The sequence below is a fragment of the Theropithecus gelada genome, chromosome 13 (genome assembly GCF_003255815.1).
Source record: "Theropithecus gelada isolate Dixy chromosome 13, Tgel_1.0, whole genome shotgun sequence".
NCBI classification, from domain to species: Eukaryota; Metazoa; Chordata; class Mammalia; order Primates; family Cercopithecidae; genus Theropithecus; species Theropithecus gelada.
In genome coordinates, this window is record NC_037681.1 from 72,923,580 (window position 1) to 72,951,372 (window position 27,793).

Sequence of the window (27,793 nt, forward strand, 5' to 3'; positions counted from 1 at the left end):
ATCTGCAGAAAATAATAAAAACTGAAAAACATCAGGCAAGACTAGAATTTAACGACAGGTGTACTATAGATTTTGAAACATAATTTTTCTGTCTCCAGTTTCCCATATTTATTAAAAGACAAATCATGGAAGGACTGGTTTGCTTTATTTCAATTGGCTTAATTATTTGTACACAGTGTAGCAAGAATAATTATTTTTCACATAGTTCTTTTAAATTGGCTTTGATGGAATGTTATTCCATAGAAAGAATCTGAGATAAAACATTTTAAAGTCAAGCCCAGCCATGGATTTGTACCATCAAATACCTATGAGTTGGCTGAGTTCCTCTCCTCTTGAGGTTCCAAGAATAATTTGGGGTTCCTGGCCTGTCAGAAAGTGACATTCTTTAGTCACCACAGATCAGAAACCCTGTACAGGGACTGTGTACACAAAATATGATGCCAGTTTCCAAGGGCTTTATTGCATCCATAAGTCAAGTTTGATTCCTAAAAGGAGAGCACACCGTTCCAGTCAAAGCCTTGGTAAAATAACCAGTTTTTCCTATTGTGTCCTGTTACAGGAGAAAAGAGATTCTTATTGCAGTTATGCAAATAATTATATTGACTCACAAATCATTTCAGAATTCTGGAGAAATCAAGTAGAAAGAAACAAATATGCTCAAAATTTGGTTTATAAGAGTATACTTTATGTAATTGTTAAAAGCTTTGCTACCTCAAAAGAAAGATTCCTTCACTCTGAAAGGCAAAACAAAGGATTAGCAACATTTCAAGCAGAAAGTCACAAAGATCACTTTAGTCTCTTATTAGCTCAGTTCATGCAGTTAATTCCTGTCCTGCTTGATATTAGTGAACATTTTAGCTCTTCACGGTTCCTGAAAGTTTTTCCTCTATTCTGATTTCACAGTCTCTACGTTTATCAGAGCCCTGTATTCAAGAGCACCTGTTAGAGCTTTATAGCTGATTATAAAACCACCTTCTAAAGAGGACCAAAACAAGACAACAATTGTTTATGGATAACAAAAATTTTAGGGTAGTCTTAGTGAAAGACACAATTGATGAGGAAATCTGTTACCTCTGTAGCACACAATAATTTAGCATAACCATTTTAATTATTACTGATAATGTACACTAAGATATATCAGAATTACAGGAGTCTCCCATAACTTTGGAACACATACCAATAACATATTTATACAAATTTAGTCCAAAGAAAGTCAAACACATGTTACACTGTTAACTCTTAGCAATCTTTACTTTTGGTGAAAACCTTGGTAAGTTTGGGATTTTAATTATGTACTAGGTGTGGAGCCTAGGACCTAGACAGAAGTGCAGATAAGGTCTGACTCATTCAAGCATCTAACTCCATGTGTCCCAGGCCTTACCTAGCTGTAAAGCAGGCAAGTTTTACAGCTAACAGTCATAGTAGCGTTTTATAAAGCATTTACGAGGCCTAATCTCCTTTAAATTGTGCAACATCTCTTGCATAAATTCCACTGCATAAATTCTTTCATGACTTACATAGACAAACTATGACACGCCTTGACTTTCTGACTTGTTCTAAACATCCTCTTTTTAAACAACCAGTTATTTTACTTTAGGACAAGAATTTAACATATAACATAACATCCTTTCTTATATAGAATCTCTTTTCTTTAATACCTTTTTGCATAGCTAGGGGCATGACTAATGTCATATGTTCTCAGGCCTTATCTAGAATTTAGCACTCCAAAACATATTAAACAATTTTTAAGTTAAAGAAGCAGTTTATGACCTAAAGCATTTAGCAAACCTAATATTTGACCTGAATCATTTAGACCAAATGTTTACATTTTCAAAGATATTTTTATTTTACGAATAATCTTTAAAACTCTCTGTATTTTCATAACTTTCTTTATATCTCTCTTATTTCATGGTTTCTTTTACCTTGTTTTATATATAACCTTTAAATAAACTGAATTAGACAAAAATTTGTTACCATTTAAAAAGGACACAATTTTTAGAAGGAATGTTTTCCTACAATATATGTTTGCTGGAAAATACCCAAATAATGAAATATCTGTTGTTTAATATAACTTTAGATCCTAAATTGTGACAAGTTTGTTTACAAGTATTTATCCCACTACATTTATCTAATTATTTATTTTAATCATTTACCTAGATTGTTTACGCAAACTGTGATAGTCATCATTTAAAGTTATGAAAGCACCATTGCAAAATTATAGCTGAGACCGTGGAAATGATCTGACCTGATTCCATCTTGCTTCTAATTTCTAAGCTACGCTTGTTCATGAACTTAGTTTATAGTTTAGCTTTGAAACAAAGATAACAGTCTTTTCCCAAACAAACTTCCTTCATGTCTGTGGACTAGACTACTTAAGGCCACAAGATTAAAAGTTAGGGTATATTACTAAATAATTCATGATGTAGCCATCTTCATTAAACCAATATTAATGTTTCACTTATTAAAAATTACAAAAGCAAAGATCATTCTGTTTTGGACTGAGTTACAGTTTTATAGCCTCTATGCCAAATTTTGACACTGTATAGTATGTGGCAGAGATAAGTATGAAACTGTTTGGTCAATAAATGCAAACAAAAATGTATGCTGGCAACTCTTAAGACATTTCTAATATTACCTCACCAATAATTTTTAAAGCTAGCTTATTTATTAGAGATTTTACTTAAGTCACAGAAACTTTAAAAAGGATTTGACTAGTTTTTCCTTTTTTTCTGTTAAAGTATGAAAGTGCTTTTATTTTTCTTTGAGCCAATTAATTAGAACTCTTTTATATATTTTCAGTAGTAAAACATGGTGTACACAAGACATATATACACAGACCTATTAGGCATGCCAATAGAAGTACATTTTATAGATTCATAAGACCTCCCTTTTCCTGACTTCTAACTGGATCATTGAACTCTGGGCAGAGTCCACATTGAATCCTGGGTTTTCAAAAAGGGAGAATTATTCTGAGGCTAGACCATGTGATGCTTTTACAGTGCACTTAAAAACAATTTTTTTTCCAAACAAAGACATTTCTAAGTGTCTAAGTTACACCTTCTCTTTAAAAACCTAGAGTAGCTTCTGTTGCAATAGCTATTAATGAAGAAAACAAAATTCAGTCAACTGAGAAGAAAAAATCTTTTGCTCAAAAAGACAAGCTCCTAGAAGAGATATAAACAAAAACCTGAAGGCCTTTTCAATACAAACATGCACACACACACACATACATATAAACATCTTGGATGTCAGCTTTAAACTAAGGTGACTGTTAACCACTGAGCTCCTAAAAAAAATAATATTTCCCTTCCCAGAGGCCTCTCATCAGAAATGGTCCCAGTACCTCCCATTTCAAGTTCACATGGTATCAAAAGGAACAAGACAGATACACAAACAAGTGGAGGCAAATTTTGGACAATAGAAGTGGGAGTGCACTTAGGCAAAACAGACTCAAAACCAACTCAAAACCTGATCTCAACCAAAATGCAAAGTGAGTGTATGAGTGAGTTGGATTACTTCCCTTGGCAAAACTCTTGATGGGCTTTTGTTACATTCCAGTCTTTGTATAAGGGCGCTGAAAGGAATAAGGCACATTCCTCATATATCTCCCAACTCCATGAGCCCAGCAAGAGCCCAGCACAAACACATTCCTCATATATCTCCCAACTCCCTGAGCCCAGCACGAGCCCAGCACAAACACAACCCACCATATATCTCTCAACTTCCTGAGCCCAGCACAAACACATTCCTCCGTATTTCTTTCAAACTTCAGAAAAACACCACCTGGGAAATCTCCGATAAGGACACAGCGGGAACCAATAAAAAATGCTAAATGTATAATATTAACCAATTGTAATGCTGTAACCGAGAGAATTACCTTGTTCCCCTGTAACTTTACATATCCTGTTTACATCGGGCTATAAAAAGCAAGCACTCGCATTGTTCAGGGCCCTCTTGTACGCTGTGGAATGTAGGGACCAAGTTCGAACTTGTAGTAAAAGATCTTGCCGCTTGGCTTTGACTCTGGACTCTGGTGGTCTTCTTTGGGGAACAAACGGTCTGGGTATAACAGCGCTACATTTTAAGCTTTTAATATTTAATTTGTCCACTTAGTCAGTACTGAAACAGTTGTTACGGAGGCGTGTGTCAGTGAGATCTGGCCTGCCATACTTTATTTATGAAACAGATGCCTGGCCAGAAGTAGCCCATGGACCTTATTTTGCCACCCTGTGCTCTATAGTATCTCATCAGTTAGAAATTAAATTTACTGAAATGTGAGGAAAAACACAAATAACAATTGCTCAGACTTCCTTCCTAGTAATATCAGTCTGTTTCTCATTCGCCAATCTGTTTCAAAAAGCCACACTTACCCTAAAAAAAGCCTGGAAAACAGATATCGAACAAGGCACATGATCCCCAAATAAATTGTTACTTGTGATTAAGAAAGAAATACAACCAATTTCTTATTTGAGTTTCTTTTTTTCTTATTGTAGGACATATTTGATGTAAAGCATACAATTGAGAATTTAGAATTTGAGAATTGATCCAGATTTCATAATGACCTGTTTATTTAACTCATGTTTATATAAGAATAGGGGACAATCTCATCTTAAAGTAGAAACAAGATATTCTTAGAATCTTTTTATTTTACTTTACTCGGTACAGCATTTGACACAAGATGTGAGAATTCTTGACTTAATGATTTACAAAAAACAAAAACAAAAAAACTAGTCTTTCCCAAATGACAGTGATAAAAGACGAGTAGGCCTAAAATATAGAGAGTTTCAAATTCTGAACCAAGAGTGCTAGCGCTTATAAATTGCTTTTCAAATATATTTGCAGAAGAGAACATTTAGGGGCTCCATGGAATCGTAACTCAGGGTATGAAAAGGGCAACATATGTCTGTTTTCTTCACTGACAGTTAAGCTGTTTGGAATTTCATCGTTTCATCTCCTAAAGCCTTCTCCTTTGCTCATTTACAGATTCCTGCATAGAAACAACTCATTCTTTGTTTGGATGCAAAAGCCTCTCATTCTTAGCTAGTTTAGCCATTTGTATGCTGGTCTGTGTCGGAGTGACAGAAATCCCCCTTGAGCACTCCTATAGTCTTTTAAGACCAATCTTATCTTTACAAACATTTCTGAATCTGCTTTATCATCCTACCCTGGAGAATATGGATTTGAGATATATATATATTTTTTAAGTTAAACATTTTGTTTGTTTGAAAACAGTACACTAAGATAATGCTATACTATTTAATCCTCTGTTCTTTTTACAGTCTTTTATTCCTTTGAGATATTTGTCATTTTAATTTTTTGTATTGCTGCATTTCCTAACTTATGCCTTTCTCATGTAGCTATTTATTAAAAAGATTTTGCATTTAGATCAAATGTATCAGTAATTTAGGAGATCTGTTTTGAACTAATTTTAAAAGGATTCAACACTATGAGCAGTTTTTCTTTTTAACAATAATATCCATTTCATTTGATAAGCATGTAAATGACTAATTTATTTCACTTCCAGACCCTCAGTTTGCTCTGAGAACACCATCTCATGTCTGATTGTTTCTAATAACCTAGTTAAACTACTATTTTAATAAAACAATATATAGTATCCCTTCAGGGGCCAATCATGTATTGCCTCATGGCTTCTGCGTTCTTCTTGCCCATCGCACAGAAAAGAACAACTCACTGAGAGCATGGTATTACAGCAGAGACAGAATTTAATTAACGGAGAGTTAGCCAAGAGGTGGGACTCGAGTTGTTACTTAAGTCAGTCTTCCTGAGAACTCAGAGGCTAGGATTTTTATGAATAATTCATTGGGCAGGGGCCTGGGGAATGGGTGCTGCTTATTGGTATGGGATGAAATTATAATTTCAAAATGGAGGTGTCAAAAATGGTCCTCCTGCCCTGAGTCTGTTCTCTGGGTGGAGGACACGGGACAACTAGAATCATGAAATGAAGGTCCAGGTGGAGTCAGCTGATTGCCAGAATGCAAAAGTCTGAAAATCATTTCAAAAGACAAATCTTAGATTTTACAATAGTGATATTATCTATATGAGTAAGGAAGGAAGTCACAAATCTTGTGAGCTTTGGCCACTTGATTCCTGAGCATCAAGGGAATATAGAAAGGCAAGCTTAGGGGACAATGCCTGGTTATCAGTTAACTACACTTACGTCTTAGAAGAACTCAGGCCTCTCCCATTAGGATTATAGCCTTTTATTAGTCTTACAAATGGGGTTTAGGTTCCTGAGAAAGGAGGAGATTTATTTTAGCTAGGGATTCTTATCAGCCTCTTTTCAAAGTTAAACTATCAACTGAATTCCTCCTGTGTTTAGCTTAGCCTATGACCAGGAATGAGTGAGGACAGTCAGCTTGTGAGGCTAGAAGCAAATGGAGTTGGTCATGGTAGATTTAGCTCACTGTCATTGTCTTTGCAAAGGCAGGTTCAATAAGAAGGATCAGTTTCCATTGGGATGCTGTTGAGGCTGAAAAACTTCTTTTAGCCATCATCTAAACTGAAGATAAATAACTAAATGTAGACATTGAGCTGCAGCATTTAATATGTGTTCACACTCTCGATCTGTCTTGGTTGCCTAGTTTTCTTCAGCTCTTATAGATGTTACTGAGGCTCACAAACCAATACACTAAAATACAGTGTTTTGACATGATGAACTAAAGAAAAGCCTCAAGGTTTCTCTGACCTTCTCCCTGCCCTACTCTTTCTCCTAAAAAAGCTGAAGTTCTTTTATCTGCCTATGATACAGACCCCCCAAGGAGAAAAATTGTTTTTTTCTCCCACTCCCTGTTATCTCACTATCTGTTGCAGAAAACAAGACAAAGAACGCAATTACATCTGAACAGACCCTTTCACATATTTACTGTCAGGCCTCTGAGCCCAAGCCAAGCCATCGCATCCCCTGTGACTTGCACCTATACGCCCAAATGGCCTGAAGTAACTGAAGAATCACAAAAGAAGTGCAAATGCCCTGCCTCGCCTTAACTGATGACATTCCACCACAAAAGAAGTGAAAATGGCCGGTCCTTGTCTTAAGTGATGACATTACCTTGTGAAATTCCTTTTCCTGGCTCATCCTGGCTCAAAAAGCTCCCCCACTGAGCACCTTGTGACCCCCACTCCTGCCCGCCAGAGAACAACCCCCCTTTGACTGTAATTTTCCTTTACCTATCCAAATCCTATAAAATGGCCCCACCCTTATCTCCCTTCGCTGACTCTCTTTTCGGACTCAGCCCACCTGCACCCAGGTGAAATAAACAGCCATGTTGCTCACACAAATCCTGTTTGGTGGTCTCTTCACATGGACGCGCATGACATTTACAAGTTAATCTTTGTTCCTGGATCTTCGTACTCTTGCTAGTAATCCCCTCAACAGAAGTCCTTTTCTCTAATTTTGCATAAACTGTTTCATCAGGGTGGCATATAAACTCTTGAACCTCACTGGGTGTTTGTTCTGCAAATACATGTTAAATAAATTTGTTTGCCTTTTCTCCTATTAATCTGCCTTATTTCAGTGATTTTTTCAATGAACCGTCAGAGGGCAAAAGGGAAGTTTCCCCTTTGGCTCCCCTACAAGTTTATTTTTAAAATATTATTCTTGGTGACATTTCTAGAACTTCATATATCCATTAGCATTATATTTCATCAAGGACTGCAAAAACCTAGAAAAATTCAAATTTTAAACTAACAACAACAACAGAAAAGACTCGTATATTTTTATTTACTAACATGGTCTGTTTTCTGCATAATGTCATCAAAAAATAAAATACTGACTTATTTAAACACTTGTATAACATGATCCAAAAGTTTTCAAAGTATATCTTCTCGCATCTAATCTATATTTCAATTTTCTTATACCTAAGGAAAAATATATCTGAAAAGAAATAAAAATAAAATCAGGAAACATGTGGTAACCAAGCAATTGATTTTTCAAATACTATTAGTGCTCTTTTTTTTAGTAACTTTATAAAATTACTCTAAATGGAAGTATTACACATATATGCTTATTGAATGATATAGTATCACCTTATCCATCTTGGTATTTGTAGAATGTAGTCTTGAATGCTATTATTTTGAATCTTCAAAGCTCACCTGAATACCTGGAGATTTAAAATGAGTTTCCATGAAATTTGGGACCAATGTGTTATTTTATTTTAAAATGACAAAGAGGATCATAATTGCTTATAGGGTTTCTTTTGTGTCTTTCTCTACATTCTATGCATTTTCTATTCTTTAATAAGATATTTTTAAAAATTATTTGGCTAACACTTTTTCATCATAATACCTAGCTATGTTTATTAAATCTTTGCATGTTTTCAACCTGCAATGCATCCTTCTTTAGTTTCTGCCTCTTCTCCCCTATACCCAAATGTTTTCTTGATCTTAAAATACTTTCCAGTCCAACCCCAAACCCCTGTCATCACTATTAGAAAACTATTTTATTCTAGCTAGGTTTTTGCATACTTTGTTAGTCAAAGAATGGAAATCTCCTAGCCCTTCTTAATTTAGTCTCCCAAAATTCTTAACAAAACGGTAATTGAATAATACACCTACACTGCCAAAAAAAGGTAAAATCTAGTTGGAAGAGATGATATGAATTAAACAATTTGTGGAGAAGTATATAGTACAATTGTTAAAGGGACTCTTTTCAGGACCACCCACAGATACCAAAATCAATCCATGCTAAAGTCCTAAAGTAAAATGGCACAGTATTTGGATATAACCTACATACATCCTCTCATATACTTTAAATCATCTCTGAATTGCTTATAATACCTAATATAATACAATGTAATACTATGTAATAGCAGTTATACTGTACTGGTGTTTTTATTTGTATAATTTTATATAATTACATTATTTTGTGTTTTTTTCCAAATGTTTTTGATTTGTGATTGGTTGAATTTGTGTATGTGAACCATGCAGATATGGAGGGCCAACTGCATATTGTTAATTACACACTTTGGAATATAGTCTATGTGAAGATAAATACAAATCAAAGGAAAAAAATCCTCTGGTACAAAAGGAGAAAGACACTCCTCTCATCTCTTTTCTGATAAATTTTACATTAAAAAACATGTCATTGTAAGTTATTTCTCTGCCTCTTTGAAATGTATTTAAATATTTTGAAAAGCAAAATAAGATTCTTGCCAGCTTTTAGAGCAAGTCATGTCTTTCTCAAGAACCTGGGAACAATCTCTTTGAAATAAAATCTTCAAAAATTAAAGCATCCCGACCTCCCAGTTTTTTAAGACGGTAGAAGTCTAATTTAAATGAGCACCTTCCTCCAAATTGCAAAATGAACTCCTGTCATCACAGTATAAGTTTCTTTTTCCTTTGGATAAAACCAATTTACTAATACAAATGGTCACCCCAGTTCCAGGTAAATTTGGAATAAAGCATATATAACAAATGGTACTTTCTAGTTACTTTACTTGAGGACTAGTTATTATTTATCTTGAAAACATGTATGTAATAGGTTGTATCTGCTTAGTTATCAAAGGGTGAGATTTCTTTCTGTTTTGCAGTCTCCAGCAAGTTGCTTGTGGTGTGCATCACATATTTATTTAACAACAAAACTATTTTCTTTCTCACATACCACTGTGTATAAGTTTTATTTCCTGGAGTGACAGAAGTTTTGTTTTAAATGATATTCTTCTAACAACTATCAGGAGTTATTTAATATGGTACAAACCACAGTGCAAATACAGTTTGAGAAAGGAGATCACTTTTCTCTCTCTTTATCTAATATATATATTATTAACAAAAATATAACATGTATTGTACATTAATATATTGTTAAATATTGGTATTTAAGATATTAGCATATATTAATGTTAATATGCTAATATATTGTGCATATAAGATGTAATATAGGTAGGCATACCTTCTTTTATTGTGCCTTGTTTAATTGCATTTGACCGATACTGCATTTTCTACAAATTGTGGCAACTCTGCATACATGAAGTCTATCAGAACCATTTTTCCAAAAGCATGTGCTCACTTTATGTCTCTGTATCATATTTTGATAATCCTCTCAATATTTCAAATTTTTTGATGTTATTATACCTGTTATGGTAATCTGTGATCAGTGCTATTTGATGTTACTATTGTAATAGTTTTTGGGGCTCCACAAACCACATCCATACAAGATGCCAAATTTAATCAATGAATATTGCGTGTTCTTACTGCTCCACCCACTGGGTACTCATTGAAGTCTCTTCATCTTCTCAGACCTCTCTATTCCCTAAGACATAAAAATACTGAAATTAGGCCAATTAGTAACCTTAAATGGCCTCTGAGTGTTCAAGTCAAAGAAAAAATACCATGTCCCTCACTTTAAATCAAAAGCTACAAATTATTCAGCTTAATGAAAAAGGCATGCTGCAAACAGAGATTGGCTGAAAGCTAGGACTCTTGCATCAAACCATCAGCTATGCTGTCAATGAAAAAGAAAAGTACTTGAAAGAAATTAAAGGGCAACTTTGGCTGGCCCAAGTGTGGTGGTGTCTATAACTAATTGATCACAACTAGTTACAAATGTCTTTGTTGTTTCTCCACTGTCACTGTTTCAATTAACTAGCTTTAAAAAAGTGCTATGCCAGTGAACACACAAAAGATAAGATCATAAAACAGCCTTATTGCTGATCTGGAGAAAGTTTTAGTGGTCTGGATAGAAAATCGAACCAGACATTACAGTTCCTTAAGCCAAAGCATAATCCAGACCAAGAATCTAACTCTCTTCAATTCAGTGAAGGCTGACAGGTGAGGAAGTTGCAAAAGGAAAGTTGGAAGCTAGCAGAGGTTAGGTCATAAAATTTAAGAAAAGAAGCCACCTCTATAATATAAAAGTACAAGGTGAGGCAACAATTGCAGATGTAAATGATGCAAAAAGTTATCCAAAAGATCTAGCTAATATTACTGACAAAGGGGGCCACAGTAAACAACAGATTTTCAACATAGATGATGCAGCCTTCTGTTGGAAGAAAATGCCATCTAGGACTTTTATAGCTAGAGGTAGTAAGTCAATGCCTGGCTTCAAAGTTTTAAGGACAAGCTGACTCTCTTATTAGGGGCTGTATTAGTCTATTCTCATGCTGGTAATAAAGATATATCTGTGATTGGGTAATTTATAAAGGAAAGAGATTTGATACACAGTTCCACATGGCTGGGGAGGCCTCACAATTATGGCAGAAGGTGAATGAGGAGCAAAGTCATGTCTTACATGGCAGATGGCAAGAGAGCTTGTGCAGGGGATCTCCCATTTGAAAACCATCAGATCTCTTGAGACTTATTCACTAACATGAGAATAGTGTCCAGGAAACTGCCCCCATGATTCAATTATCTCCACCTGGCCCTGCCCTTGACATGTGAGGATTATTACAATTCAAGGTGAGATTTGGGTGAGGACAGAGCCAAACCATATCAGGAGCCAATGTATTAATAGCTGGTGACTTCAAGTTAAGCCAATGCATATTTACCCTTCTGAAAATAATAGGATACTTAAGAATTGCGCTAAACCTATTCTGCTGTGCTCTATAAATAAAACAACAAAGCACAGATAACAGCATCTCTGTTTACAGTGTGGTTTAATGAATATTTAAAGCTTACTGTTGAGACCTACTGCTCAGAAAAGAAGATGCATTTTAAAGAGTACTGCACACAGACAATGCATTTAGTCACCTAAGAGCTCTGATAAAGCAAAAGCATTAATGTTGTTTTCATGCCTGCAGACAAATAATCCATTCTGCAGTCCATGTATCAAGGAGTAATTTTTACTTTCAATTCTTATTATTTAAGAAACACATTTCATAAGACTGTAGCTGCCATAGATTCCTCTGATAAATCTGGGCATAACTTTTTGGAAAAGATTCATCATTCCAGATGCCATTAAGAACATAACTGACATTATGGAAGGTGGTTAAATTATCATAATTACGAGCAATTTGGAAGAAGATTCTGACCCTCACGGATGACTTTGAGGGGTTCAAGACATCGGTGGAGCCAATAACTGCAGATGTGGTAGAAACAGCAAGAGAACTGGAATTGGAAATGAAGCCTGAAGATAGGACTGAACTGCTGCAATTTCATGATAAAAGTTAATTAAACAACTGAGATTTTTTTATAGATAAGTGAAGAAATTAGATTTCTTGAGGGGAGATCTATTCTTGATAAGGATGTTGTGAACATTGTTGAAATGGACACCAAATGTTTAGAATATCAGTTGCTGCTCAACTGATAAAGCAGTAGCAGGATTTCAAAGGACATATCTCAATTTTGAAAGAAGTTCTACTTTATGTACTGTGAGTAAAATGCCTTCAAACAGTATTCCATACTACAGAGAAATCCTTCATGAAAGAAAGAGTCAATAGATGCACCAAACTTGATTGTTTTCTTATTTTAAGCAATTGCCACAGCCACTCCACTTTTCAGCAACCACCACTTTGATCAGTCAGCAGTCATCAACATCAAACCAAGATCTTCCAGCAGCAAAAATATTTTGACTCACCCGAGGCTCTGCTCTGATAATCATTAGCACGTTTTAGCAATATATTATTTTTTAATTAAGGTATATACATTGTGTTTTTTAGACCTAATGTTTTTATGCTTTTGTACACTTAATAGATTACAGTGCAAGACATATATATATATATATATATATGCACACACACATATATATACTCGTGTAAATTAAAGATTATATATGTCAAGTGTTAAACAGTGAATTCTTATAGTCAGTGCATAACAATGGTATGATGTATATCAGGGCAGTGACATCAATATTGCATCAGTATTGCAACGTTCACAGAATTAGAAGGAACTCCATTTCTTCATTACTTTTTACAAGCTCTGGGGCTAGGAGACAAACCTTAATGAAATTTGGTTCCTCAATTGTATGAGGGAGAATAGGAATACTTATTATTTAAGTATAAATACTATACAAGGAATATAGTAATAGTTCTGTGAATACTTGTCCTATTTAAAAAATGTCTTTATGTGAAGAAGAAGAAAAAGAGGCAAGGAATATCACGCAAGGGGAAGAAAAGGAACCCCAAGACCAAAAATAAAAGAAGCATAGTGAGCAGGGTGTTGAGAAGACTCGTATCTCAGCAAATCATTTTATATTTGTAGGAGAAACATATTGTCTATAAGTCATAGAATATGGTGTCAGATGATCAGAGAATTTAAAAAGCATCATTAATGCTTTCATGTAAATATATAGTTGGCAATGGGATAAATCTCTTCATTCTGAAAATTCTGTGCTAAGTGTTATTTGAAGACTTTTGTCTATTTTTCTACTAGACTTTCTTTCTGTTTTAATTGATTTATAAGACTTATAGAATTAACTTTAATTCCTCGTATAGAAATTACAAATACATATAATGAAAATGTCTTCTCTCAGTCTGCAGCTTGCTTATTTATTATATTAAAGGAATCTATGATGAACAAGATTCCTTCATGTTAATACTGTCCTCTGTGTCTTTTTTTTTTTTTTTTTTTTTGGCCATAGATAACATTTTTATGCATCCTATTGAAGAAAACTCTGCTTACTTCAAATTTAACAGGATCGTCTCTTATGCTATCTTTTAAAAGCTTTATGGTTTATATTTTACATTTGAATGGAAAAACCCAGTAAGAATTTGTTTTTGCATATGATTTGAAGTAGTCCAGACAGCTATTATTTTCTTTATGGATTTCTATTCAACCCAGCACCACATATTAAAAGCTTTCCCTTAACTTTACTTTTTAAAACTAAATAAAATGAATATACATGTATGAGTCTGTTTCTATAATCTACTCTGTTCCAAGGCTTAATTCATTTAACCTTGTGTCAGTAGTAAACTGTACACATTCCCATGGCTTTACAGTAGATCTGGATATATGGCAGTGTAAATTTCCTACCTTTGTTCTTCAAAATCGACTTGGCTATGCTTGGCTTTGTATTTCCATATAAATTTTAGAACCAAATTATAAATTTCCATGCAACAGAAAATCTGCAGAGATTTTTATTGGAATTCTGCTTTTCTAGAGATTAATTAGTGAGACTTGGAATTGCAATATTGACTCTTCCAATAAATAAGCATAAGATAACCTCGTTTATATAAGTGTTGCTTAATTGTTCTCAATAACATTTTATAATTTTCTGGGTAGAATCCTCTCACAAGGTCTCGATTTATATAAAGGTGTTTGAATTTTTCTGCTATTTTTAGTGGTATTGTTATTAATATTAATTGTCCACAGAATAGTTCTAAAAAACTACACACTGATTTCTAGCAAAATTAAAAGGAAATTATACTAAGGTGATTAACAATGATTTAACCCACAGTTTTGATGCATCAATTTTAATATTTTTGAAATTCCTTTTTCTCATAGTTTGTCTTCTTTATACTTTTGGTATTATTTTTCTATACCCTCATCTTTGTATAAAACCCAACACATAGAAATCTTCCTGACATTTCTTATGGAGTAAAAAGCCTGCTACAATATCAAACCTTCCTAAGAAAACTAGAAAAAAATCTCTAAATGTACTTATCATGGAGAAATTTGGTGTGTTTTTAAGAATAAAATAGATGGAGTATCTGTTGAATAACTACATTAATGATATACCTATTTTTCATTTCCAGGACAAATTCATGAAATAATGACACTCTAATACCCCCCTCCTCTCTTTCTGTCCCATATATAAAAAATAAAAATATAATATAAAAATATATTATTATATATAATTATCAAATATGTAATATATAATACATATTATATAATATATAAAACTTATTATATAATATATAATAAAGTCTATGAGACACATGACTTTTTACTGTGTACCCAATGCATACACAAACACATGCAAACACCCCAAGAAGGTGTAGACTATTTTCAGAACTTCACACATTTCCACAGTGAGTCTTGCCAGTTCATATTCCCTCAGAGGTAATCACTAATGTGACTTCTAAGAATATTTACTAGTTTTGTTGCTTCTTGATATTCACATAACTGGGATCATACAGTTTGTGTTCTATTTGGCTTATTTCAGTCAATATATTATTGGTGAAATAGAACATGTTGTTGCAAGCACTAGTATTTGTTCCTTCTTTTTTTCTTTTAATTGCTGTGTTATTGAATGAATACTGCTATTTTACAAGAATGAACCACTATTTGTTTAACCTTTCACCTGTTAATGGCATTTGGTTGTTTCTAGCTGGGGCTTTTATGAATAAAGCTGCTATGAATACTCCTTTTCAACTCTTTTGCTGGAAAAACTAATTTATGTATCTTAGGTATATACTTAGGAGTTTAATTACTGGATCATAGTATAAGCATTACTTAATTTTAGTGCAAACTGTCACATTTACATACTACCCAGCAATGTAAAAGAAATTCATCTGTTGCCCTACCAATACCTGGTACTGTCAATTGCTGTTAAAAGTGTAGTCATTTTAGTTGGGGTGTATTAGCATCTCATTGTGTTTTTCATTTGCATTTCCCATAAAGAATAATAAGTTAAACATATATATATCAGCAATTTAGGGTAGATGTTGTCTTGTGAAGTTCATGTTCTTGTCTTGTAACAGTTTGTTTGTTTGTTTGTTTGTTTTAATTGGATGACCTATATACATGTGTATTTTTGTCCTTCTAGGTTTTTTGCTTGTTTCTTCAGAGCTGTATTCCCATTGCCTACAACACTGCTTGATCCTAGAAAGGCATTCATTAAATAATTATTGAATAGAAAAGTAAATGCATGAGTTAGCTTCCCACACACCCAATATCTTGTTTTATTTTATTGTGTTTCTCCTTCACCTCTCAATGTCATTGCTATTACAATCCCTTCACTGCTCAAATATATTAATAAATTTCTTAGAAATATATTTTTCCTGAAAAGATCTTTATTCTCTGCATGTATTTTTTATTAAAAATCGTGTTTTTAATCAACGTTTTTAGTACCTTCCATGTTTAATATTTGTTTTAATATTGCTATACCTATATCAAAACATTAACATCACTATATTAAAACTGATTGCTGTATAGTGTCCAATTACACATATTCCAAAGACTATGCTCACCCACATTCTGAATGGTGCCCAAATCCCTGATAGTACAAATAGTGCTACAGTGAACATGCTTATACATATTTATATTTTTATGTTCATAACTGATATGGTTTGGCTGTGTCCCCCCCAAAATCTCACCTTGAATTGTAGTTCCCATAATCCCCATGTGTCATGGGAGGGACCTAGTGGAAGGGAATTGAATCATGGGGGTGCTTACCTCCATGCTGTTCTTGTGAAAGTGAGTGAGTTCTCACAAGATCTAATGGTTTTATAAAGGGCTTTCTCCTCCTTCACTCTGCACTTCTCCTTGCTGCCACCATGTGAAGAAGTACATGTTTGCTTCCACTTCTACCATGATTGTAAATTTCCTGAGGACTCCCCAGCCATGCTAACCTGAACTGTGAGTCACTTAAACCCCTTTCCTTTATAAATATTCAATCTCAGGTATGTTTTTATTAGCAGCATGAGAATGGATTGATGTAGTATTGGTACTGGGAATGCGGCACTGCTGTAAAGATACCCAAAAATGTGGAAATGATTTTAAAACTGGGTAACAGGCAGAGGATGGAAAAGTCTGGAGGGCTCAGAAGAAGATAGGAAAATGGGGGAAAGTTTGGAACTTCATAGATACTTGCTAAATGGCTTAGACCAAAATACTGATAGTGATATGGAAAATAAAGTCCAGGCTGAGGTGGTCACATATAGAGATGAGGAATTTTTGGGAACTGGAGTGAAGGTGACTCTTTATAATCGTATATTTTAGGAAAGAGACTGGCAGCATTTTGCCCCTGCCCTAGAGATCTGTGGCACTTGGAACATGAGAGAGATGATTTAGGGTGTCTGGTGGAAGACAGGTCTAAACAGCAAAGCATTCAACATGTGACTCGGGTGCTCTTAAAAGCACTCAGTTTTATTCATTCACAAAGAGATGGTTTGAAATTGGAACTTATATTTAAAAGGAAAGCAGAGCATAAAAGTTTGGAAAATTTGCAGCCTGAGGATGCGATAGAAAAGAAAAACCCTTTTTCTGAGGGGAAATTCAAGTCTGCTGCACAAATTTGCATACGTAATGAGGAGCCAAATATATATAATCACCAAGACAATGGGGAAAATGTCTCCAGGACATGTCAGAGGTCTTCCAGCAGCCCTTCCCGTCACAGGCCCAGAGACATAGGAGGAAATAATGGTTTTGTGGGCATGGCCCAGGGCCTTGGTGTTTTGTGCCATCTCAAGACTTGGTGCCCTGTGTTCCAGCCATGGCTAAAAGGGACCAAGGTAGAGCTAGGGCCATGGCTTCGGAAGGTGTAATCCCCAAACCCTGGCAGCTTCCTCATGGTGTTGAGCCTGTGAGTGCACAGATGCCAAGAATTGAGGATTAGGAACCTCTTCCTAGATTTCAAAGGATGTATGGAAATACCTGGATGTCCAGGCAAAAGTCTGCTGCAGGGGCAGCGCCTTCATAAAGAACCTCTGCTAGGGTAGTATGGAAACAAAGTGTGGGGTTGGAGTCCCCACACAGAGTTTCCACTGGGACACTGCCTAGTGGAGCTCTGAGAAAAGGACCACCTTCCTCCAGACCCCAGAATGGTAGATTAACTGACAGCTGGCACCATTGTCCCTGAAAAAGCTGCAGACACTCAACATCAGCCTGTGATAGCAGCCAGGAAGAGGGAAGTACCCTGCAAAGCCACAGGGGCAGAGCTGCTGAAAGCCATGGGAGCCCACCTCTTACATCAGCATGACCTGGATGTGAGACATGGAGTCAAAGGAGATCATTTCAGAGCTTTAAGATTGACTGCCCTCTTGGATTTTGGAATCGCATGGGGCCTGCAGCTCTTTTGTTTTGGTCAATTTCTCCCATTTGGAATGGGTGTATTTGCCCAATGCCTATACCCCTACTGTATCTAGGAAGTCACTAACTTGCTTTTGTGTTTACAGGCTCATAGGCAGAAGGGACTTGCCTTGTCTCAGATGTAACTTTGGACTTGGACTTTTGGGTTAATGCTGGAATGAGCTAAGACTTTGGTGGACTGTTGGAAAAGCATGATTGTGTTTTGCAATGTGAGGACATGAGATCTGGGAGGGGCCAGGGATAGAATGATGTGGTTTGGCTTTGTCCCCACCCAATTCTCATCTTAAATTGCAGTTCTCATAATCCCCACATGTGGTGGTAGGGACCAGGCAGAAGGTAATTGAATCATGAGGGGCGGTTATCTCCATTCTGTTCTTGTTACAGTGAGTGAGTTCTCATGAAATCTGAGGGTTTTATAAGGGGCATTTCCCCTTTCACTTGCTGCTCCTCCATCCTGCCATCATGTAAAGACGTGTTTGCTTGCCCTTCTACCATCATTGTAAGTTTCTGGAGGCCTCCCCAGCCATGCTGACCTGTGAGTCAATGAAACTTGTTTTCTTTTATAAGTTACCCAGTCTCCGGTATGTCTTCATTAGCAGTGTGAGAATGGAGTAACACAATAAATTTTTTTGACTATTCATCTATATCTATTAATCTATTGATTTATGTATCTATATTGGGATTGCTGATGTCCAGGACATAAATGTGCTCAATTTCACTAACCACTGGATGATTGTTTTTTGGTGGCTATCTCAATCAACAACCAACAATCCCATCAGCAGTACATGAGGTTTCATATTTGTACTCAGTCTCTCTAACATCAGATTTTCTATTGTTTGCCATTCTGATCACCAAAACAGCCATATCATTCTTTTAATTTGCATTTCTCTGCTTATAAAATAGTCCAAGAGCCTTATAATATACATTCTGGACATTAAAATTTCTTTTTATAATAATAGCATATTATTATCAGTTACTTGCTTTCTAAATGGTTTCCTTCACTTTTCTCATTGATTTTCAAAAATTCATTACATAATCTAAATATCAATTCGACAATCATAGGTACAGGGGAAAACATGTGCTTTAATCTGAAGAAAGTACTTTAACATCATGACTACTGAATTGTATGATAAGTATATTTAGTCTTGTAAGAAACTGCCAAACCCTTTAAGTGGCTGTATGATTTGTCACTCCTATGAGCAATGAATAAGAATTCCTGTTGCTCCACATTCTCACTAGGGTATAATGCTCCCACATTATTGTTTTAATAAGCAATTTCTTATTTACATATGATGCTGAACATTATATGATTATTTGACATTTGTATATCTTATTTGTTGAAGTGTTTGTTTAGATCATTTACCCATTTTTTAAATTGGGTTGTTTGTTTTCTTATTAAGTTTTAAGAAGTCTTTTATATTTGGGATACAAGTCTCTTATTAGATATACATTTTGAAAAATTTACTTTCCATCCATAACTTGTCTTTTCATTTACTTAAAAGTAAGTTCTAAAAGTTTGATAATGTTGAGTTGTATATTTACATCTCTGATCTATATTTACTTAATTATTGTGGAAACTACCAGATCTCTGTCTAGCTTCAAATTTTAGTATAAGAATGTTCAACTGTTTCACATCCTTTGTTGAAATGGTTGTCCTTTATCCTTTGTATTGCCTTTGCTCCTTTGTCAAAGATCAATTGAGTGAATTTGTGTGACTATTTCTGGACTCTCTCTTCTGTTCCATTGATCTATTTGTCTATTATTTTATAAATAACATGCTGTCTTGATTACTGGAGTTTTATATTAAGTCTTAAAGTCAGGTAGCGTCAGTCATATATCTTTGTTGTTCTTCAATGTTATTTTTGCTATTTTAGGTCTTTTGCTATTACCTATAAACATCAGAATCAGTTTGTTGATATCCACAGAATAACTTGCAGAGATTTTAATGGGTATTGCATTGAGTCCATAAGACACATTGGAAAATCTTGGCAACCTAATAATAATGAGTTTTTCTATCCATGAATACAAAATATTAACCAATTTATTTATATCTTCTTGATTTCTTTAATCAGATTTTTCTAGATTTCCTCATATAGGGGAAATATATGTGTGATATATTTTGTGATATTTATACTAAGTATTTTATTTTATTGCTAATGTAAATATATTGTGTTTTTCATTTCATTTTACATTTTTTCATTGCTGGTTTGTAAGAAAGCAATTTAATTCTGTATATTAACTTTGCATCATGAAACCTTACTAGAACCACTTACTAATTCCAGGAATGTTGCCAATCACTTGAGATTGTCTACATAGACAATGACGTCTTATATGAAGAAGACAGTTTTATGTCTTCCCTTACAAAATGTATAACTTTTGTTTTCTTTTATTGTTTTATTGCATTAACTAAAACTTCTAGTATGGTATTGAATAGGAGTCATGAGGGCACACACACTTGCCTTGTTCCTGATAATAAATGGAAAGTGTAATTGCCCAACATGTTCTTCCTGCTTGCTGCACAGGTAAAACCAGTTCACTGACATCACAGTATTGCAGTAGACAGAGTTTAATTATGCAGAGCTAGTCAAGTAGTAGCTTGGGGTAATCACTCTATGCTTATATATTAGTTCCAACATCTAATTCATCTTGGGCTTTGCCTTCATTGATTACTTGTCTTTTCTGAATACTCATGTTTTTCCGTTTTACATATGTTGAGAAATTTTGGATTGCATCCTGTACATTGTGTATAACATGTCTTAGAAATTGAATTCTACTATGTTCTTCTAAAGAGTATTTTTTTAATGATGAGAAGGGACTCAAAACACGTTGTGTGTTGTGATTTCTGTTTGTTTTTTCTAAGCTTACCTGAGCTATCTGGAGTCATCTGCAGGCATTTATGGTTCATGAATTAACCAACAGTTTGAGCAAAATTATATCAAGAATTAAGGCTACTCTTCTCTGTCTCTCTTCTTTCTTGGATTTCACTGCCCCTGTTTATGGTTGCTGTTGCAACGGTTTCTACAACCTAGACCTTCTCATCAAACCAATACATTTACTATTGAAATTCTATACCCTGTTCTTACATTAAAAGTTGTAAGCATAGGGAAACTTATTCAGTGCCATTTCCTTCCTAAGAGTGTAAGTTCCCTTCTTCCCTCCAGTATCTGCCTGCTATTCCCAGTGCCTTCTAGTCATCGTTTTAATCCTTTATTTGCTGTTTTTAGTTATAAGGGCAAGTTGGTCTCGTAGGAGACATGTAGCCATACTGCAAATAATACCCTTGGAACACAGTGAACTTTTGAAATTTGATTTTGGATAGGGTAACTGCTGAATTTATAGGACTATGTATATGTATATATGTATGCTGTTATGATATCTTTTATAAGCAAAATAAATCAAGAAATCACTATTAATTGGATTCTACACCTCTATTTCTTATTTTTTCTGACTTAATGCTTTGCCTAGAAGTTTCAGTATATTATAAGAAGTAGTGGAAATAATGCACATCCTTTTTTTTTTAGTTGAAATGTTTTGAGATTTTTTTTCTTGTAAGTAGGCTGTAGTTCATATATTGCACATGTGCATGCACACACACACCCCCCTTTGGTAGCTAAATTTAACAAAGTAAGTTGCTTAGTTTTGAGTGTTTTCATCATAAGTTACTGTTGGAGATTTATTGAAATTTTTTCAGTGTTAATTGTAAAAAGTTTTTTTCCTCACAGAACTTTTGTGGCAAGTCATCTTACTACATTTTATGACATTATATCATTCTAGGAATAAACCGTTTTGGAACTTAATAAATTTTAATACACTTTACATTTTTTTTCTATTTTTAACTTTTTTATTTTAATATAAATATAAATTATTTTTTTGTTTTCTTGAGAGTCTCACTTTGTTGCCCAGACTGAAGTGCAGTGGTGCAATCTCAGTTCACTGCAACCTCCACCTTCTAGGCTCAAGTGATTCTCATTTCTCAGCCTCCAGAGTAGCCAGGACTAGAAAGCCAATTTTGAATAAATTTCTATGTTTATATACATCCTATTGGTTCTGTTTCTCTGGAGAATCTGACTCATAAAACTCTTTTCTGTGTAATAAGTGAGAGAAAGGGATTATATATTTTAGAGAGTTGCAAAGACTAATCTATAAAAACATCTCAACCTGGAATTATTTTAGGGGTTCAGTATGTTATTATCATTCATTTTGTCTTTAGGCTATTACTCTGTTTAAATTTTCACATAATTAATATTTTTATCTGGTTATTTCTTTTGACTGCTTACTTCTTTTTCATATTTCCAACATTTTTAATTATGTGTTTGGGATATTTCTAATTCTTAATTTTGATTTGGCAAGGGAAGTCTGTCCAATTATTTATACTTTTTGTCCTACTCTTTTCCTTTCTTACTTTCCTATTATTAGTAGTAGTATTATAGAAAATTAGAAATCTAAAATTTCCTAATTTTATCCTTTGAGTTAATAGTCTCTTAGGAATAACAGCTACATTGGCTGGGAATATGTAGCCCAGAAAATTGGTACCATCCAGACTCTGAATTATATATTCCAAGATGAATTGAGAAAGTGGGTGTGGAAAATGTTCCTCAGTGCAGAGAAGCTCTTTTGTTACAATCTTAGCACATCAACGCAATCCATTTTCCTGCCTCAACACATACTCAACCAAAAGACTTTTCTACTTTGCTGAGCACTGCTCACACCCAGGGAGTCCTCTGGGTTTTAAGCACTGGGACAACTGAGGGCACATGGAATAAAGACAAGGACAGAAATTACAAAGGCTGACCACTCTATCTCTACCTTTTCTTCTTCTTCATCATAGCCAATTTAGTAATCCCACACCTTCTCCTGCCTTCTACTTCGCTTGTTATTGTTTTTTTTTTGTTTTTTTTTTTTTAACCTTCTAAGTAATGGGACAGGTAAGGAGTGATACCATTAGGCAACTTGGAGAAAAGAAAAAAGAGGAACAACAACAATGCTTTTCTTCTGTTTGTCCTTGTGCCTCTGGCCCTCTTCTAATCTGACACCAGAACTTACCACCTTCTGCCTCTCTAGGGACTTCTCTAGGTTTCAGTGTTCTGAGATCTGTCAACTTATGTCTTGCTTTTGTGGCATCTCCCAGGTTAAGATCTGGGGAAAAAGCCAGCTTCCTATGCTCATCCTGTCAGAAGCCAAGGGTCAGATTTTTCTCTTTCTGTATTATTTTAATTCAAATGCCCCACTTCTTCCACTGAGGGAATTTAAAAATTAGATACAAAATGTACAACAATTAGAATTACAAATAAATGGAACTTTTAAAGAGGTACAGGAAGATAAATCCTCCCCATTTTGAGGGAGCTAATAAATACGCCTTAGCATAAAACTTGAATCTCTATTTTCCATAAGTTAATGAAAGTTGCAAAGCTCGCCCTTATTCATGGACATACACAAATCCATTTGCAGGGACATTTGTTTCCTAGAGTCTCTGAATTTCCCTAGCACTTAACTGCTGATTGTAACCACTGGAATAGGTCTTTTCTTCCTTGAGATGCTAAATTTTCTGAGTAGGCTAATCTAAGGATTCTTATGGGCTGTCACTGGGTTGAAGCATAATTGTGACATATTCCAGAATGGAAAGTACTTGTTCTAGACTTTCTAGAATTTTCTGAATCTCTCATTTCTTTCCCCACTATTTGCTAATGAATGCTTAGCAATTTATTGTCCGGTAAAAGAAAACTTACATAAAAGCTATTTTCCAAGAACCTACCAACAAATTTAGGAAACCAAATTTATAAAAAGGTTTATTGTATATGTAGAAGCCAAAGAAAAACTTTCTTTGCCTTCTGAAGGTTCACTGAAAAATCAACTCGGTGAACCACAGTGATTACCCTCACCTCTCAAAGGGTCACAGAAACTTACATACCACCTTGAGGCTACAGAAAAAATGGGGGCATCGGAGCATGGCCAAAAACAAGTTATGGAGATAAATCAGGTGATAGTGGCAAGACAGGTTATGGGAAGCAGGGAAAGAGGAGGCTTACCTAGCAAAGGTGCTCTTGATGTATAAATGAAACTTCACAGATAGCAGCCTTCAAAGAAAACAAATAGTAAACGTTTCTTTCAGACCTTTAAATGTACCAAATGCTCAGGAAATCTTTCCTAGATCTAGACAAAGAAAGGCCTGGTGGCCTCAATGCAGATTCTTTACAGATGCAAATCTCTCCCACAAAAGACAGCTTTGGAGGGCTACTGCTGTTTACTTACTGGCTCTCTGAAAAGCCATCTCAAAATATGCTGAAGAAGTATATTTTAAAACGAAACATTCCTATTTTCTTCAAATATGTTGCATAAACCTGTCATTTTCAAGCTTAAAGTTTCCCCATAAAGGTAGGTGCTCTCAACCTAGGAGTAAAAAGGGGTATAGTGTCACCTGCCTGATGATGAAAGTCACAAATGATCTGTTCAAAGAAAAATCAAATTCTGTGTATTTTTTTTTTTACCTTAAGAGCTTAAGTGTCTTTGGGAAATATGGTCTAAATCAAAGAAAATGTAGTTATCCTCACTAAAGTCTAATATGTATGTCTAACCACAAAGGAAATAAATCAGCTTTTTATCTAACATTGAGCTTTACCCTATATATGTAAAACTATACTATAGAAACTATAAAAAACACGTGTAGGAAATACACATTCCCCTCAGATAGTTCTTAAATGCTCCTGCCTAAGGCACCAAAAAATAATTCATACCGTGAGTTTAGTCAGTGTGGAACACTGGAGCCACTAATGAGCAGAACAGCAATCAGTGAATGATTGAAGGCACTACATTCCAATGCAGCTGAATAAAGGATCTCTGTTTCCTGAGAGAAAATGCCATTCAAAAAAATGCGCCAAGGTCAAGTAGTAAAACTCAAAATACAATTCTGTTTTGTTTTTATTTTAAAAAACAATCAAATTCAGAAGCTATCTGGTAAGTGGTAAGGTTAGTGTTTCTATAAGAATAGAGAACAGGAGATACTTTAATATTAAGATTTCATTGGGTACAGAGAGAATATCTTCATCTGCACACTTGAAAGTTCATATTTTAAGCAACTATGTTCTTTGCTGTTAAGCCGCCTACAATTCTTTCAAAATCCTGAGAAATGTGACTGTCAGCTATTTCCAACCCCCAGCCCTTCTATTTTTCCTCTTACCATGCTATACTTTGCATGCCCTCATTACACTTATACTTTACTAAGTTGTCTTAATGTAGTAGACTACAAATTACTTTGTTCTACTATATTGTTCTATTACAAAATGGACTACTAATAAGGTATCTTATTATTTTCTTCACTGTCTACCTGATAGTTATCACAGTTCCCAGATCATAATAGATGCTTATATCAAATGTTTGAAATAAAATAAGGTATAAAAAAAGTATGATATACCACAATGTTAGGTATACATGAGAGGAGCCGGGCACATTCCTCAGCCCCGGGCTCAAAACAAACAAGCCCAGTACAAACACATCCCATCCTCCCATCCCACCACATATCACCACATATCTCTCAAACTTCCTGAGCCCAGTACAAACACATCCCATCCTCCCATCCCACCACATATCTCTCAAACTTCCTGAGCCCAGTACAAACACCACCTGGAAGGTCTCCGATAAGGAGACAGTCGTTCAAGGTTTTACCGAAAGCGCAGGAACCGAAAGAATTCCTTTGTTCCCCTGTAACTTTCAGGCTATAAAAAAGCAAGCACTCGCATTGTTCGGGGCCCTCTTGTATGCAGTGTAATGGAGGGACCAGGTTCGAACTTGTCATAAAGATCCTTGCCGCTTGGCTTTGACTCTGGACTCTGGTGGTCTTCTTTGGGGAACAGAGGGTCTGGGCACAACATACAGACCTGATAAATGAAAGTCAAAGACCATGTGAACTATATTTTCCTCCTAACAAAACATGATCAAATCACATGCAAACCCAAAGGAAAATATAAGTTAAGATTTATCTCCAGTGCATTTGATGGTCTAGAAAAAAATTGTCCCATATAAACACCATGGGAACTACATATGTTATTTTAAGTGTTATGGTCACCATATTAACTAAGAAGGAAAAGATAAAATTAATTTTAAAACATATTTTATTAACTCAATATATACAAAATATCATTTGATCAAAAGAAAAATATTAATGAGATATTACATATATGTATAGATATATATAATCCTTATTCTAATTCTTTGAAATCTGGTGTATATTTTACCCATATACCACATCTCAATTCTGAGAGCCACATTTTACGTTCTTGAAACCACATATGCCTATTGGCTGCCCCGTTGGACAGTGTAGGTCTAAAGCAGTGCATTTCAAATTTTAATGTGCACAGGAAACACTGCAGATATTACTAAAGTACAAATTCTTTTCAAATATAATTGTTTTCCGTCTTTTATCTCCATGCGCTTTGGAACCTTTGCTCACTGACTAGACCATCTCCAGTTTCTGGAGGAGGTGAGTATGGCAACTGCACTCATGTAGTTGGGAGGAGAGGAGCATCTTCTCGTGACTTGCCATATGGGAAAAGAGGGATGGAGGGAAATAAAAAAATTAAATTAATATATAATGTTGCTGCTGGGTAGCTGTGTTAGGGTTAACTGTTACAACAAATATTCCTGAAGATCAATGTTTTGTTGTAATATAGGATTCTCTCTCAATCTGTAAATCAGCTAGAACTACCTCAAGGCCTAGCAAGTCATAGGAAGATGAGTAATAGAAAGGACAATATTGTATCTGTATTTTTTGTCATGAGGAAATATTTGTCACCCAGGATGGAATGTGATAGCATGATATCAGCTCACTGCAACATCTGCCTCCCGGGTTCAAGCAATTCTCCTGCCTCAGCCTTCCAAGCAGTTAGGATTATAGGTGCCTACCACCGTGCTTGCCTAATTTTTATATTTGTAGTAGGGACAGGGTTTCACCATGTTGGCCAGGCTGGTCTCGAACTCCTGACCTTGTGATCCACCCGCCTCAGCCTCCCAAAGTGCTGGGATTACAGGCGTGAGCCACTGCATCCTGCCTAATATTTGTCATTTATTAAAGGACTGCAATAGCTTTTAGATGAACTGTCTAATTGAGAGTGTTGCAAATATTTAAATCAAGTTTAAATTAGAAAGTTGGAAATCATGGCCTCGAGCTGGTGTACTTAATTTTCTTGCTGATCGCTCTGTGTGCCTTTTTAGTGCTTAGAGTTTTCCAGTTGTCCAAAATATTCATATAATTCATATTTTGTTGACATGTAGATGAGTTTAAGAACCCATTTGTCCATAAACCTTTCAGAGAGAATACCTGTTATTCTATCACTATTTTTCCCTCCATCATCATGTTTTTAGTTAAACTCCATCTATTGCAGACAACTAATGCACAGAGGTTCAAATCAGACCCTCTGGCTCTCATGGGTATGCCTTTGTTCACCATTATGTTTTTTCTTGGGAGGTAAAAAAGTATAATAACATAAGTGAAAATAAGCTTATCAAAGACATAACAGGAAGTTTAGATTGTTGGAACCATTTTCTTTACCATAGATAGCTTTCTATTGTTTTTCTTCTTTAGTTTCTGTCCTCCCAATCCTATACTAGCTCAGTATTCTTAAATACACCCTTCTCATTCTACAGATCTTGAGCTATTCCACATTTTAAGACATGACAGCCTTTAAAAATTAGATCTTAATTATCTATATTTATCCCCATTACTTTAGAATAGGGACTATGCAATAATTTCTTCAAATGCAGTAATTTCTTCAAAGATTATTTGTGTAAGCCTGACTCTCTACTTAGTACCTCATTGTTTCCTTTGCCTGGAATGCTTTCCTCCTCTCGCAACCATTATTTATTTATATAATGATCAGTC

The 27,793-nt window shown here is 35.0% G+C and overlaps 1 long non-coding RNA gene across 1 annotated transcript in view; it reads left to right on the forward strand.

Annotated features, from left to right (window-relative positions):
• The window catches only part of LOC112604988, a 1,409,957-nt gene that overhangs the window by 1,287,293 nt on the left and 94,871 nt on the right, over positions 1–27,793 (forward strand). The window lies entirely within an intron of this gene.